Here is a 17,689-nt window from a genome sequence, read left to right on the forward strand (position 1 = left end):
AAAGTCATTAGGTGAAAACAAAGTTAATTTTTTGAATGCCAGAGTAAAGTGTCTTCTAAAAAGTCCCATGCTTGTCTATGTATACAGAAGTAGTGTTTCTTCCCTTGAACTCCTTTCTACTTATCTGATCCAGTAGTAACATGTAGACAGAGCACACAAGGCTCAAGGTTCAGATCAGACACAAGAGTCAGGTCTATTGTCTGAAGCCAAAGAACACACCCATCATGAAACACTTCCCCTCTAGCCCTCAAGGGATTTGCCTGTGGAAACCCAACAAGGGTATAGTGCTGGCTACACAAATATGCCAGGGAACTAAAATAGGCAGGCACTTCATGAAAAGTAACACTTCATTTTCCCAGTTTTGAACTACATTTTTAAAATATTGAGCTACACTGGAAAAATTAAAAAGCTCTTTTAAAGAGTGCCAGTAAAGGGACTGGGCTTTGATCGGATGAGAGCAATGTGTGTCCATCATACATGGAAACAGATTGTTTAATTGAAAGCACCTGGATAAGGACAGATGTCTGTTCTGCAAACTGTTTGAGCAGCTGCACACTGCTATAGTCTGAAGAGAGAAAAGCTAGCTCTCACCGCATCACTATCCACAAACCAGGCCAGAGTAAAAGGGTGAGCAAAATGGAGTCTGCTCTCAAAGACAGAAAGGAATACCACAGACAGATGCTGCAGGCATCTGTAGCAATGCTGCGAGTCAAAACCCTCCGCAGCACACATCCACACACAAAATATGCATGGTCCATGCTAACCAAAACTCCGCCCCTACTAAAAAAAATAACCAGGACACTTGGCAATGCAAGAGTGACAGCTACAGCGTGCCAACAGAAGATGAGCAAAAACGAATCCATGATTTGGGGATCCACCAACAAATTTTCTTGTTTAGAGCTGGCATTTCACACTAGAAAAGAACCACAGTACAACATAATCTGTGGTGATATTTCTTTGATTTGCTATAGTGTTATTTACAAAGACAGCCAATGTCAAGGAAGGGTAGATACCATCAGCCGCCAAGTCAGAGTGGCATGGAAACACACATAGCAACACCTTTGTAAGGATGTTCCCGAGGTTTGATTAAAAACCAGACCTCAGCCATACAGCAGACCAAATGTCACTTTTTTTTTTTTTTTTTTTTTTTTTTTGCAATACTGAACATTCTCTGCAGATTCCTCATTTTGGCCAGGAACTCATTCCTGGGATGACTGGGCTTCAGAAAGCGCAATGGATTCCTCCCTGCCCCTTTGCTGGGAGGCTGTTAGACCAGGGAGTAGCAAGATACCAAGAAGCCCCATTTTGGATTTCATTTCAATGTTTTACAAAAATGTTAAAACCACACAGAAGTGCTTGTTCGGGGAGACGTGACTTACCTAACTACATTAAAAATAATCAAAAACCGTGAACAGGAGAACCTGGAAATCCCAACTACACAACAGCTTGTTTGTAGTAGACTACAACATTCACTTAGAGGGCAAGTGTTTCACATACTGGGCCGTGCCATATCAATGGACAAAAACTGCACTGGCACAAGATCTGAAACACATTCACTATTTGGAAGTAATCTGGGAAGCCAGAGAACAAGATACCCATCACATTATGAGCTGCATATTCCTACCAAATGCTGCTATCAGTTGTGGAGAGAGGAAGGGGGGGAAATGGATTGCAGGCTCTTTCAAAATCTACATTCCGTCAGTAAGACGCTCCTGAGTCCCATGAGCACAGCTACATAAGATAGAACAACTTTGTTTGTTGCTCGCGAAAGCTCACCCTGGTCCCCGACCTACAAGAGGCAGAGCTTTTAAGTCTCAGCGTTACACAACAGCCCTATAATTGCATGCACAACACTCGGTAGCAAACAGTGGTATCACCCTTACTAGCTCTGATTTAAAAGCAAAAAGGCCCTGGGGGCAGCGGCTGCTTTGGAAAGGGGAATGAATGAGATGTATGTGGGGGAAACAGGGGGAAAGTGTAAAAACATACTGAGAGTATGTTCCACAGTGACTTAGGATCCTTGAATCAGGATAAATAACTGCTAGCTGAACAGCTACAGGGATTCGTGTGCACGAAATTTCACATCCATGCACCACTACAGGCGACATGAGTTAAGGGCTTTACTCTGGCATTTGCACCTTGAATGCAACAGACTCATATTTCATGTGGAACTGAATGTTACCATAGCAAACTGTAAACAGGCATGTAAACATAAGGCTTAAAACACTGAAGAACATGCCTAACGGAGGACATTTGCTACCTTGGAATTGAACACTTGCTCCATCATGGGAAAAGCACTTTTCAAAAGAGAAAGAACAGCCAGATGAAGAGGAGAATCCAAAATACCCCAGGAGAACAGGGGTCCGACTTTAAGGTCCACTAGGCAGGAACATGTCTGCGTGTCCTGTACAGCAGCAAGAACATCAGCACTGCTCAGCAAATGAGCTATAATTTATAGTAAACATAATCATAATAATAATTAGCAAAACGTTAACTCAGCCAGTCACCTGGATGTTCCCTAAACCTTTTCTTCCATCTGTTATGAAAACTACTTGACTGTTCCATATGCAGTAGAACCTCAGAGTTCTGAGCACCTTTGAAGTAGAGGTTGTTTGTGACTCTGAACAAAACGTTTTTGTTGTTCTTCCAAAAAGTTTACAACTGAACATTGACTTTGAACCTTTACTACGCAGAAGAAAAAATGCTACTTTCCCTTTAATTTATTAGTAATTTACATTTAACACAGCACTGTACTATATTTGCTTGGGGGGAGGGGAGGGTGTCTCTGCTGCTGCCAGATTGCGTGCTTCCGGTTCCACCGAGGTGTGTGTTGACTGCTCAGTTGGTAACTCTGAGGTTCTACTGTATTTCTGGAATAGAAATTTCAAGTGTACATTTTTAAAGTTCCTCAGAAAAAATATACAGATTACAGTTTTCTGCTTAAAACTATTACTGGTTAAAGCCACTCAGTTTCATAGTAATTGCACCCACCATACCTCCATGTCCCCAAAGTCTGAACGTCCACCACACCTTTCTAAAGATCTCACCTGGTGCTGTGGTTTCAGAATTCACGAGGATGGGGTAGACAGTACAATACCATCTGTCCATTCCCTAGAATTAAGATGGCCCAGTGGGCCAGCCAGCTACCTTCACACTGACAAGCCCAGGAGGAGGTCATCTCCCCTCAGTCTCTATGGGGACTGTTGTGGGGAGAAAGTTAACGTAGTGAGAAATGATCAAGACTGAACAAACCTGTCCAATTCACCAAAAGGTTCATACACCTCAAAAAAGGTTTGCTTTTCTTATGAAGTTTCGTAAGTCCCCTCCTGACTCAAAGCACAGCCTGGAGATCTGAATTGCAGCCTGGCAGTCAGGACATAGTTCTATTAAGGGTCACTCCTGACAATCTGATAGACTCTGGAGTTTTGAAGTTACGGATTTCAAAGAATAAAAGAGTAAGTGCTTTATCTAGAAACATCACAGCACTGGATCGCTGGGAAGCCGAGGTGGGATGGGGGAGGGTGTCTCTTAACTAGGTACTGAATTCTTTACTTTACACAACCGCACTATTTTAAAATTTAAAATCTGAAGTAATGCCCTAGAGTCACTGAGGGTGTCTATTACAGCAAAAATGGCAGACAACCCAGGGCAAGCTGTTGGCAGATTCTCAGGTCTCAGGGTCACATGGAATGGCAAGTCCGCCACACACACACAAACAATTCCAGCTCTGGTTTCAAAAGTCACTCCTGCTAGAAATGACAATGTCCGGCAAAGCAATCTGGTGACTAGGATTAGAAGTGGCTGCCTGAAATGGAGTTAGAGCTGAGGGACGGGTGAAATGGAAAAAAATTAGGCCCCTTTCTCCACTTGCTAAAATTGCAGGGCACTAACAAGCTGTGATTAATGAGGTGACAAATTGCTGCTGTCATGTTCTAGGCTTGCAGCATTCTTCAGAAGAGTAACTTATGTTGTGCAGCAAATATGTGAGCAGTGCAGATTTTCATTAGTTACACTTTTGATAAGCCGACAATATGTGGTTAAGAGGACAGCGCTGAATGGCAGACTGGAAAGCTAAAGGAGTCACATGGGATTCAAAGATCTCACAATGACATTCTTTTCACTAAGAGGATTTTCCCAGTAAGAACAAGCTTTTGTAAAGCTTAAAAAAAGGGGGTGGCGAAGAGGGACTTTCTTCAGATAGTGGCACTGAAGATAGCACTGAGAGCTATCAGAGGTTTAAAGGGAAAGCACTGTACATGGGACTAGGTAGAGTATTCCTGAGCAGCTTTATGTTTTTTAAAGTCACATTTCAGAAGCTATATATCTGCTTTAGGGAAATCTGATAAAGCCATATAGCACAGCTGTGTTAAGCTGCTGGACATTTCATGGCGCAATGCAAGACAGATATGGACAGTATATTTTGGTCAGTGTCTCAAATAAGAATAACTGAATTATTATGCTGTCCTCTCTGACATCATCTAACTGGTTACATCAGGAGCTGGTCTGCTATGTTACACGACAGTACGTGTGAGATATGAACTCATTACCCAGCTGCACTGCTGTGAGCTTAATACACTATCTTTAATAAAAATATATCAACCACAAAAAAATAATTGCAGTCACAAAGGGGACACAGAAAAATACCAGCTAGAAGACCTATGCAGCACTGTGGTAGCCATGTGGTTCCAAGATACTATCAAGAGAAGGGGGTGAGATAATAATCTCTCTTATTGGACCAACTTCTGCTGGTGACAGTGTCATGCTTTCAAGCCAGAAGAGCTGTCATTTAAATGCTTGAACTCAAAATTTAGTCCAATGGAAAAGCCCTTCAACAGACCAACACATTCTCCTTAAACAAGAGACTGGGCACTTTCTAAATGAAGGTTCTTCACAGACAAACACTTCGATAGCAGATGTACATAATAGAAAACGATCACTGTATCTTGGGAAAGTCTGGGGGAAGTTACCTGTGCGACAGACCCAGAAAACACAGAGCCTCCTAGGAGCTTGCAAGAGGCAATGAGGGTTAAGTTGGTACAGGGAAATTTCTTGGTTCTTTCTCAGCCTGGAAGCAAGAAGGGCGGGGGGAAGTTGGGGGCTTAAACAACGAGGAGTCCGGTGGCACCTTAAAGACTAACAGATTTATTTGGGTCATGTGTCAGTATATTTATGCTTGCATCTGTAATTTGTCCATCATGCATCTGAAGAAGTGGTTTTTTACCCACGAAAGCTTATGCCCAAATAAATCTGTTAGTCTTTAAGGTGTCACCGAACTCCTCGTTTTTGTGAATACAGACTAACACGGCTACCCCTCTGATACTTGGGGGATTAAGAGCATTTTCAAAGAGACAAATAAAGTTGGTTTTCCCCATGCTGGCGTTTCCCAGCAGCCTAATCTCCTTCCTCATTACAGATGATTCAGGATTTCACCACAGCAAAACTGGCTCTGACCACATCAACCAAGCAGACTTCCTCCAAGGCCTAGTCACAGGGAAACAACTGCAACCAACACTACCCTCCCTCAGAATGACAGGTCTCATCAAAAACTACCCACCAAAGAAAGGAGTGGAGGAGGTTCTTTTCACAATGGTGGGCCAGTGAGCCCGGGCACAGACAAGAAGCATTGCACCATTTAGCATGGCACCTTGAGCACACCAGAAGGTGGAAGGCAGCAGTGTAGAAGGGAATTAGCTCTCCTTAGTTCAGCACAACTACTGAAAATTCACACAGGGAGGAAGTGCTTCTCACCTCATGGAACCAGAATGATGCTGAAATTTAAAGAAGACATTGACATGGATACTGATCCCTGCCACAAGTCAAGTCAGAAGAGGCTTGTGACTTAATCTGAAACCTCAGCCTGAAAAACAATAATTCATTGTTCCTATACCATGAGATAGACTCCCTACCATGTGAACCATCTACTGATCATACGAGGTGCAGCCTTCTGTTTACCTCTGGCTATGTCTACACTGAGGAGGCTACAGCTAAGGCACTGTAGCTATGTCGCTGTAAATCTGTAGCGTAGACACTTCCTACAGCAATGGAAGGGGTTTTTCCATCACTTAAGGAACTCCACCTCCTTAAAGCCATGGTAGCTAGGTTGAGAGAAGCATTCTGCCATTGACCTAGCTGCATCTATACTGGAGGTTAGAAACTTAAATTTTATTTCCCTAATGAGTGCCTGTTCATTTCATGAGCTGCATAATGAAATGTTCAAATGGGTGATTAACTGACTTCTCCATGATGTCTAATGGCAAATCCTCCTTACAGATTTTTGGATCGTTAGCTCCCTTAGAAGGGTTGCAAGAAAAATGTCAATCAATGGCACTGTTTTACATAAGAAACCATTTCAAGCCTCATTAACCTACTTTCCCCAGCTGTCCCAATATTGTTCTAATATGCTGGCATGGCACTGAACTATATTCGTACTCTGGCTGGAGAACAGGTAGTGGGTAAGATTTCAAAAAGGGCTTAAGTGACCTACCAGCCTAACAGAACTTTGCCTAAGTCACTTAAGCACCTTTTGAAAATCTGACCTGGTTGTCCTAACCGTACTCGCAGGTTCCTACAGATTACATAATAAGCCGGGGGTGGGTGGGTGAGATTCAGAGAGAGAAACTAATGAGATTTTAAAAGCTTGTGATAAGAAAACAACACTCACTGATCAAACCAAGAGTCTTTGCTCTATATCATTGCCTTTCACCTTCCCCAACTCCTTCAACACCATACATTTTACTCTCAGCTTTCAGTGGGATATACTGCAAGAGCATATCAATATTTCCATGGGATGCCTCAGGTGATTTGTCGTGGGACATGGAGGCATTACTTACATATATGATATTAGCACAAAGAGGTCTTAATCAGGATCAGGACCTCATCATACAAACATGTAGTAAAGAGACACTCCCTGTCCTAAAGTATATACTATCTTGGTCCATGAACAGATGCTACAGGTGGGAAAGGTGAAGATGGAGGATAGGAGAATTCAGGCACATTTTCATATAGAGTAGCTGTGTGCAGAATATAACCCTAACCAGCCCACTGCCTACAGAGCCACCCGTCCCTGACAAAAATGTAGCTTAAGTTCTGTAGTGACCTTCGTTAGTTACTATTTCGCGGCAGTTTGGAGGCTTACGTAAGGAGTTGGCGCTATCAGCCTAGGTCTTGATAAACAAGTAATCACAACTCTCTCTCTCAAATGCCCCCCACCGCAATCAATGTTCCTGTTGGCAATCTCTGGAAACAAGACACAGGCTGGATCAATAAGAATGATAAACTAGATCTCCATTCTTAGAGGAGGAACTTCCAGGGCAAAGCAGAGGTGTACAGCCTAGGCAACGTGAGGAAGCTTACACTGCAGCTGCTTCTGCTGTAAAGCAGCACTTCTCAAGCTATCTGATGCGGGGGGAACAGGCAATTTTCTTTTCCAATGTGCGCACAGACCGGCACCGGTCCGCGGACCACCACTTTGAGCAGCACTGCTGTGGAGACAGCACATCCGTTTCCACTGCTAGTAACCCAGCTTCTCCACCTGCATTGAATTGCTATTTTAGCTTCAAAGACAAAAGTAGCCCCACATTGATAATGAGCATCAGAAGAAGTGTGGGCAACTCAGGTTTCACACTACAAAAGAAAGGAACATTCATGGTGAAGGAGCCAGAAGTAATAAGACTCCCACAATATTCCGTTACTTATCTGAAAAGAAACAACGCCTCAGGAACCCTATACAGCATGCTGAAAGCTGGCAAGCACCATCTTCAGACCTTCTGTTACCATGTAAAGTATGTGGGGAGTAAGTTAAATGAAGTGTAAACCAGACTACAATTAGAAGTGGAACAAAACCATAATCTAATTTCTTAAAAAGTGAAACACGAAAACAAAATAAATTGGAATAATTAACAATTCCATTATCAAAAGCTAATGAAGCTTACAGATTATAAAAACCATGCCAGCTCACAGCATACGTGCTGCTACCAACTAATAAAGTGTTCCTTCAATTTCTAAAACATTTAAGTGTTTTCTCGCTCTTTTGGATCAGACTATAATTTAACCTAGTAATTTGAGAAACAAATTATTATATAGGAGAAAGGTTATTTAAGCTCAAGACAGCAATTCAGGTGAAGAAGATACCTCTTCAAACTAAGAATTGCACTTTGGGGTCTTCCTCTCAACAGCCAAAAAGAGAGGGGTTTCAGGGTGGTTTTCAATGGAATGGTGCTCTCTATTTTTTGGATTCTAGAGCCATATCAAGCGTGTATGAATTTACCAGGCAAAAAGCATTGGAAATTCAACTGCAAAACATTATTAAAGGAAAACTAGACTGCGAGGCTCTCAAGGGAGAGGCATTGAAACCCTACATGGAGAAGCCCAGAAAAAATGTTCCCTTATCATCGATATTGACATAGTCACTCACTGAGCTGAACATGAAATCGTACCAGACAAAAACTAAATTTAGGACAAAATCAGCCACTCAACATTTTCAGTGCAAGCCTCATGGCAGCACAAGCAACCATGGAACGTTCACAAAGATACTAACTCTTGGGGCCACCAACCTAATGCAGCAGCAGTAGAGTATTCAGAAGTGCTTCCGCTCTCACAGTCCTCTCAGTTTGTATGAACTAATGCAATCCAGCATGAGGAACCCATTGACCCTAGGGTTAAAACCAAGCTCCTGGGGCCTCCCAAAGCCTTTGGGTCTTATAACTGCCTGCCTTGCATCCAAGGAATCTGTCTCTGCAGTGTTATCTCCATGGCACAGTGAAGGCAAAATACTCTTCCAACTTATAAAACTCAGAATCAGCCATGGGTTTAAAAACCAAAGACTGATCCAGCAGGACTCGTTTTTAAGAGCACAGGTGACAAAGTCTTGGACTGCTCAATCCTAAGTGCTCTGCCATTGTGCTCACAAATCGCACAGCGCTCAGATAGTTGTCCTAGATGCTCATACAGCTCCCAAAATATAAAAAGACTTAGCTACAGGCAGGACGGCTTTAAAGCAGCCACACTCCTCAGAATAAAATAACTCAAAGGCTTGGCACTTAAAAAAATAATTTGAAAAATAACAAACGCATCATTTCCATTACTTATGTTTTAAGGCCTGAACACGACTCTGGTCAGACTTCATTATGGTACAAGAACAGGTAGTAAGTGAGCCAAGGACTGGAAATGTGGTAACAGTGGCACAGAACAGAGAATAAGTAGTAATACAAAACCTGCTTTCTTCAAGTGAACAGAGAAGCAGGAGCAGGGAGCAGAGGAGACAGCCTGATGAACCTGCATATTGAAGAAGAGCCAGCTGCAAAATCGGGCGGGACAGAAGCCAGAAGGAACATGGAAAGGGGAGCACAGTGTGCCAGGATAAGTAATAAGGAAGAGCAGTACCTGCATATAGACAGAGGAAAGTGGGAGACACTTAATAGTCAAATAAGCCAGGAGACGAACAGCTCCTCCTAGTGAAAACTCAGACTGATTTTGAAATCCACGAAGTCAAACTATCTACATAGTGCTAAAGGAACAGACAATAGTGAAATAAAAAGTGATGGAGCCATTTCAAGTATTCCCAACACACTTCAGAAGACCTTAACTGAGCAAGTCACTATGCAATCAAGCATTGAAAACTCTCTTCTTGGTATCTGTCATCCTGCCAGGAGATGGGCCTATGAACCCATCTCAGGGTCTGCAAATGAACTGCTAAAACATCTGATCCCATTGACTTCAATGGGACAAGGATGTGACCTTATGTGCATATTGTGGCTATGTAATGAAGATGAAATGGAAATATTTAGCAGAAAGTTAAATTGCATCCCAAACGTTTTCCTTTTTAAAGAGCAGTCCTTGAGACTGCCGGCTTTGGCTAACTCTTGCTTTTTCCTTTTCAAGCTTCCAAAAACCACCGTCGTCATTACCAAGTATACAGCCAGAAAAATTTAAATTGCTCTTTTTTGACCCATAATTTCCCAAAGTAGATCAGGGCTGAACGTCATCATTGGGTTTTTCATTCTTTCAAACTTATTGCAGTGCAATGAGCCATCAGGAATGTAGTAACGGAGGCAAAATGCTGCAATAAATTTCAGAAGCACATACCACCTCTACTTTTAAACAGTTGTGTTACTAAGAATGTTTGTGCTCCTATGGCGCTCAAAGGACATCTCAGAAGGCAAACAGACCAAAGATCTTATTGAGCGATTGTTTAATCATCAAAAACATAGCTGCCTAGAGAACAGAACCAATTCACTATTCCACACACAAGCATGGTCTCCTAATGCAGCTATGCTCTAATGCAGGGGTCCCCAACGCAGTGTCCACGGGCACCAGGGCGCCCACCTTGGCGCTGGCGGCATTTCAGTGGTGACGCTTCTTCCCGCTGCTGCTTCGCTGTGGCAGCATTTCGGCAGCGGAGTATTTGGCACCCGCCACAGTATTCTGGGAATAGCAATATGCTATTCCCACAAGAAAGGTTGGGGACCACTAATGGCTCTGTCTTTAAAATGTCAGCTATCACTTTATACGCATGCATTAAAGACCAGTGGGCTCTCGCGAGTGGAGATAAGGTTTACAACAAATTAAAACCCTCTTCCATTGTCATTCAGGCACAAAACATTTAACAATATAGAGGAGGAACAACAAAAAAGGGCCATTCGCTTTAAAAACTAGTCCATATCAGATATATAGTGTAGGAGAAAGGCAGGCCAGAATATGAGAGTGAAGAAAATAACCCGCTATGATTGCAAAGAGATGAGCTCATGAACCAGCTAATAGCAAATGCTGAGTTAGTGCTAAAACCCTTTCCAGTAAAGGAAAGCAAAGAAATGGGAAGTCAGAGGATTACATGCAACCCTATGTCAGCAAATAACAGTGCAGGGCTGGGGACTTGAAAGGACATGCTGTGCTTTTCCCAACATTTATTGGAAAAGTTCCTGGGGAGGATTTTAAAATAGCAAATGTTAATTCACTTCCAGTTGAAGAAATCACACATCTTCATTACTAGACTTTTGCTTTCTAATGACAATTACAGTGACGTTCATCAAAACACGTGTACTGGCTATGTAGAAATGGGATGTCTACTTGGACGGCTGCACAGGTGCATATTTGTGCTAAGTATAGAATTCTCATATTATGGTCATAATTACCCTACGTCAGTGTGCATGATGGGCCCTATCCTACTCCCAAACAGAAGTGCTATTGGTGTAACTTCACCCATAGCAGGGTGTGACACTACACCCCATATTCTTCACAGTGATATTATGATGACATGATTATAGCACAATTATGATGCATTGTGTATAAGACAGGTCATGTGAGATGTTATTGGAAAAGTTATGATTTGCTGAATATGATTATCCTATTTGTATGCATGTATCATTTTTATATCTGAAGTTATGAATATTGACTATGTATCTGTATTTCAAATGTAGTTACACCTGGATGCGCACTAGGCAAGATGCTTTAAGTCTAGATAGCTGGTTGGGAAGAGCCTATTCAGGGCAATGAGCCATTGGGGAAAACAATAGGCCTCAGGAGAAGCTTATCCCCCACCTGGTGAGCCTCCCTGAGAATGCTCCAAACAGCCTGTAAGTAATAGCTGCTATGACTCCACAAGGTCATGTGACCAGGCCACATGACTCTGGACTCCATTTTGGGGTGTCTGTATTTTTCCACAAACTGGTCTGGGAACCAAGTTTTGGAACAAAGTTCCCGCTATATGCTAAAGCTATACAAGGCAGGGAGTGACATCATCTCTTGTTCTTCACTCCCCACACAAGAAAACTCCTGGAAACACTTAAAGGAACAAAAGACTAAACTGAGGGAAGTGCTGGACCCAGGCTAATGGGATTTCTAGCCTGTGTATTAAAAACCTGGGGATTCCAAGCTGTAATTGGGATTGCAAGTGCAGCTTGGGCTTTGAGAATCTGCTTGTACCATCACTCAGGGTGAGAAACTACTTATTCATATCCAATCTATCTAGTATGTCAAGCTTAGTTTGCATTTTTGTCTATTTGCTGGGTAATCTGCTTTGATCTGTTTGCTATCCCTTATAATCACTTAAAATCTGTATCTTTTGTAGTTGTTAAAACTTGTTTCATGTTTTAATTTAAATCCAGTGTGCCTTTAAGTGAAGTGTCTGGGGGAAAATCTCAGCTTGGTTTAACACAGGCTTGTTACATTTCCTCTCCACATTGAGGGGGAGGCGAACTGGATAATCAATTCATACTGGTTGAGGTTTGGACCAGGGCAGGACAGTACACCTATAGGGTCCTAGGCCTGGAAGCTGGTGGTTATTTTGGCTGTAGCCTCTCTATTGTTGGTTTATGCAGTGGCTGGTCAGAGAGACTGCATGTAATTGCTGCTGGGTGTGTCCTTACCTGTGTGAATGCTGGTGGAAGTGCAGGACCAGGAGCAGGTCTGCAACATGTCACAGCAGCACAGTGTGAGAGGGAGCCCAGGTCAGTGGGTCAGAGGGCTCAGTGGTACCCCAGTTCCAGGTGGCTCCCTGGGGGGAACCCATCACAAGGTGCACACATAAACACTTAGCCAGAGTCCCTACCCAAAGAGTTAACAATCTCAAAGGGCAAAGACAAAGTGGTACGACGTTACCAGTGCACATTTAGTTATCATTATTCTATTTCAATTATTGCAATATCTGCTACTATGATTGGTAGGCTTATTCTCATTTCAGTTGAGCTGGTTAGACAGAGCACTGGAGGCCTCACAGGACTTGACCAAGGGAAGGTCATGCCTGACTAATCTAATCGCCTTTTATGATGAGATTACTGGTTCTGTGGATGAAGGGAAAGCAGTGGATGTATTGTTTCTTGACTTTAGCAAAGCTTTTGACACGGTCTCCCATAGTATTCTTGTCAGCAAGTTAAGGAAGTATGGGCTGGATGAATGCACTATAAGGTGGGTAGAAAGCTGGCTAGATTGTCGGGCTCAACGGGTAGTGATCAATGGCTCCATGTCTAGTTGGCAGCCGGTATCAAGTGGAGTGCCCCAAGGGTCGGTCCTGGGGCCGGTTTTATTCAATATCTTCATCAATGATCTGGAGGATGGTGTGGATTGCACTCTCAGCAAATTTGCGGATGATACTAAACTGGGAGGAGTGGTAGATACGCTGGAGGGGAGGGATAGGATACAGAAGGACCTAGACCAATTGGAAGATTGGGCCAAAAGGAGTCTGATGAGGTTCAATAAGGATAAGTGCAGGGTCCTGCACTTAGGACGGAAGAACCCAATGCACAGCTACAGACTAGGGACCGAATGGCTAGGCAGCAGTTCTGCGGAAAAGGACCTAGGGGTGACAGTGGACGAGAAGCTGGATATGAGTCAGCAGTGTGCCCTTGTTGCCAAGAAGGCCAATGGCATTTTGGGATGTATAAGTAGGGGCATAGCGAGCAGATCGAGGGACGTGATCGTTCCCCTCTATTCGACATTGGTGAGGCCTCATCTGGAGTACTGTGTCCAGTTTTGGGCCCCACACTTCAAGAAGGATGTGGATAAATTGGAGAGAGTCCAGCGAAGGGCAACAAAAATGATTAGGGGACTGGAACACATGAGTTATGAGGAGAGGCTGAGGGAGCTGGGATTGTTTAGCCTGCAGAAGAGAAGAATGAGGGGGGATTTGATAGCTGCTTTCAACTACCTGAAAGGGGGTTCCAAAGAGGATGGCTCTAGACTGTTCTCAATGGTAGCAGATGACAGAACGAGGAGTAATGGTCTCAAGTTGCAGTGGGGGAGGTTTAGATTGGATATTAGGAAAAACTTTTTCACTAAGAGGGTGGTGAAACACTGGAATGCGTTACCTAGGGAGGTGGTAGAATCTCCTTCCTTAGAGGTTTTTAAGGTCAGGCTTGACAAAGCCCTGGCTGGGATGATTTAACTGGGAATTGGTCCTGCTTTGAGCAGGGGGTTGGACTAGATGACCTTCTGGGGTCCCTTCCAACCCTGATATTCTATGATTCTATGACTAGATACCCAAGAGGGCAACTGAATTCTGAGCAACATTCAATTGTGTTAAATTGACATTTATGTTAAAGAGTGTGAGAAAAATCTTAGAATAACTAACTATTGGTTATCATGAAGTATACAGTACCGAACAAAGAGGAACTGTCTCCCAATTTAGATATTTGAAGAGGAAGATTAAAATAATTTAGAGAGATTTTCCAGCCACAGAGACCTGCATCCTCCATTTAGAGTTCCAATATGCAGTTATTAGTTGGTGGTTTAAAAAACAAACCAAACAAACCAAACCAAAACAAACAAAAAACAACTTCCCAGTAAGACACTGGAAGTTGGTGGAAAAACCACTTGAAAAAAAAATCAGCAAAAAGAACGAGGAGGACTTGTGGCACCTTAGAGACTAACACATTTATTTGGGCATAAGCTTTTGTGGCTAAAATCCACTTCATCAGATACATGCAATGGAAAATAAATAGGAAGATATATACCCAGAGAACATGAAAAAATGCCCCTCTGTCATGTACTTTGGCCAAACCAGACAGACTCGACGCAAAAGAATAAATGGACACAAATCAGACGTCAAGAATTAGAACATTCATAAAACAGTCTGAGAACACTTCAACCTCCCTGGTCTCTCAATTACAGATCTAAAAGTCGCAATTCTTCTACAAAAAACAACTTCAAAAACAGACTCCAAAGAGTAACTGCATAACTGGAATTTATTTGCAAACTGGACACCATTAAATTAGGCTTGAATAAAGACTGGGAGTGGATCGGTCATTACACAAAGTAAAAACTATCTCCCCATGCTAGTTTTCCCCCTACTGTTACTCACACCTTCCTGTCAACTGTCTGAAATGGGCCATCCTCATTATCAATACAAACATTTTTCTCCTAATAGCCCACCTTAATTGATTAGTCTCATTAGAGTTGGTACGGCAACACCTTTTTTTTCCCATGTTCGCGCGCGCGCGTGTGTGTGTGTGTATATCTTCCTACTGTATTTTCCACTGCATGCATCTGATGAAGTGGGTTTTAGCCCACGAAAGCTTATGCCCAAATAAATGTGTTAGTCTCTAAGATACCACAAATACCCCTCGTTCTTTTTGCTGACACAGACTAACACGGCTACCACTCTGAAACCTGAAAAAAATCTTTGCATTTGAGCCTGAGATTACAGAAAGGAGGAGTTAGCATTCTGACCCCTTAGGATAGACTGCCCTGTCTACCTTAAGTGACTGAAGCCCAAATAATAATTAATTTGACACCTGAAAAGTTAAACAGTCAGGATGGGATGATGTTACATACTCCCTGGGTCAGTGCCATTTCTACACTCTCAGTTTGCATAGCAGCAAGCTCAAAGAGGGGAAACTTGTAACCAGAACTATCAGAGCCCTCTCACAGTTTCTCCACTTGTTGGCCTCTCTACTTTCCAACTAATATCATGTTCAATTCTACATAGTCAAACCCAGAGATTTGTGGGGCCAGAAGATTATTTTTTTCAAACTCTCTCCAGCAAAGTTCCTGATTAGCAATTGTGCACCTTCCTCAACCATAGGATGGCCAACCACACAGGTGTTTGGAATTTAACAAGACTGATAGATTTAAATCAACGTAATTTAAATCACCAGTGTTAATCATGATTGAAATAAACAAGCAGAAAATCTTGATTTAAATCATTCATATTTGCAGTCATACTTTTAGTTATTTTCCTAAAGAAAGGTTGAGATAATTAAAACACTGATTTGCAACTAAATACAGCCTTGCCACTACATTTGGTAGTTTTTGCTCACCAGCAGGCTACACTATATCGATGCACCTTAGAGCAAGAAACAAAAGGGCCTGGATACACGGGAGTCTTTACCTCTAGGGTAGACTCAAGGCAATTAACACATTTCTGAATGTCTGGAAACTGTCCAAACTAGCCTTTGTTCCACGATACAAATGTCTGAAGCTCACGTATCATGGATCAGCGGAGGTAAACCACAAACATTTGTATCCAGGATCTAACGTCTGGGGAGCATCCAGCCTAGCCTGCTACAAGCATGTTAATCACCATGAATTAACTAGCAATAAGCTCTAGGTAAAAAAATAAATAAAAGCCCTAAAAGACAATTAATACAAACATCCTGTTTATCGATTTAGATTGTGTTAATATTCATACATGCTTGCTTGAAACAAATACTGTCCAATATGCAACAAAGAAAATAAATCCATGCTGGCACTTCAAGTCCAGACAAAGGAAGCAAAGAGAGAGGCTTAGACACCTGACCAAAAAAGCACCGGATCACACACTGCCTACATATTACTCATTCAAATAGGGAGACTACAGCCATCAAGTTTTTCACTAAGCAAAGCACAGCTAGCAGTGATCAGCCCACGCAAGCTGGTTGCTTAATGGAAAGATGCTGAACAGAAAGTGTTTTGTTTGATTTCTTGTGTAACGTGACCTTTCCAGCTGAGGCAACTAAAGATCATAGTGGGACTTGAAGAGGAAGCCCATGCGAAAACAGGTTCGAAAGTATAACTATTTAGTTAGTAGCATTCATTACAGATACTCCTCTACAGTCCATCTAACCAAGCACCAAGCTACCAGTACGCAAGCGCTCCACTATAATTAAAGACAAAAAACAAACACTTGCTCAAATTGAGAAGGATGGCGGAGGATGTTGCACTTCTCAGCTAATTCACTACAGAGAATATTTTTGCAAAAAGCACTTGAAGATTTAAAAACCAAACAAGTCTGTATAATTAAATCCCACATGGAGTATTTATTTCCATATGCGGATCACAGCATTTTCTGCCTATCTACACAGGAAAATGATAAGAGCATTCTAAAAAGTATTATTCATATAGTATTACCTATTTATGACATCCCTGAAGAGAGAGAGTTGGACGATATGCCAACATGGGTATATTGGTACCGCCCTCTCAGAGTACAGAAGGGTTGATCATCAAAAAAGCAGTTCAAAGCCACAGGAACACTCGTTTAATTTCCTGATCAATGAGCAAATGCAAGTATTATCCCCATCATTCATCGTCAGGAGAGCTGAAAGTAACTTTCTTTTTAAGTTTAGGACTCACAAGTGGATGCTACTGTATTAAACTGCAGCTGCTTTACAGTGTGATGCTTTTACATTGATCTTTCTGATAGCAAGTGGAGGTACTTACACGGCTAGAGGTGTCTTCTCCTCATAGCCACACCTAGTTGCCAGTAACAATTAGTAAGGAAGCTATAATGCCTAAATTCTTTGTGCCAGATTTAAAGTTAATAATATCACAAATTCAGACATAATGGAGGTATTCTTAAAAGCACTCAGTAGTGGCCTATTTCCACTGAAATTCATGGTAAAACTCCTATGACTTCAATGGGAGCAGAGTTAGACTAATACCCAGTGCTTTTGAATATGCCACTTTAAATGCTTTGCCAGAATTAAGTACTTTATGGGACAGATTTTAACAGTTACGCATATGATCACTTGCAAAAATAACTGGGGCAACCTTGTGCTCAACTGGAATGCACAACAGCTGTGCACACTAAGGAATCTGCAGGTGCAAATGGCTAATGAGATGCCTAAGAGAATATTAAAGATGCATTTTGTAATTAATATTTCAAAAATCACATTATACGCATGCATTCTATGTAAATTCAGTGCAGCAAGGAGCTCCCAACACCGGAGGAACAAGTAACTCAGTGTGAATAGGCTACATTTAATAAATTAATGAGTTACTG

The 17,689-nt window shown here is 42.2% G+C and overlaps 1 protein-coding gene across 14 annotated transcripts in view; it reads right to left on the bottom strand.

Annotated features, from left to right (window-relative positions):
• The window catches only part of SIK3 (SIK family kinase 3), a 154,476-nt gene that overhangs the window by 71,940 nt on the left and 64,847 nt on the right, over window positions 1-17,689 (bottom strand). The window contains exon 1 of one of the 14 annotated variants that reach the window (XM_073320973.2): window positions 2,261-2,283. The exons of the other annotated variants lie outside the window; for them this stretch is intronic. The gene's annotated coding sequence lies outside the window, so the exon portion shown is untranslated. Of the gene's footprint in view, window positions 1-2,260; window positions 2,284-17,689 lie in introns of those variants that run through there. 14 annotated transcript variants of the gene reach the window in all.

Source organism: Lepidochelys kempii, chromosome 22 (assembly GCF_965140285.1).
Source record: "Lepidochelys kempii isolate rLepKem1 chromosome 22, rLepKem1.hap1, whole genome shotgun sequence".
In the NCBI taxonomy this organism is placed as follows: domain Eukaryota; kingdom Metazoa; phylum Chordata; order Testudines; family Cheloniidae; genus Lepidochelys; species Lepidochelys kempii.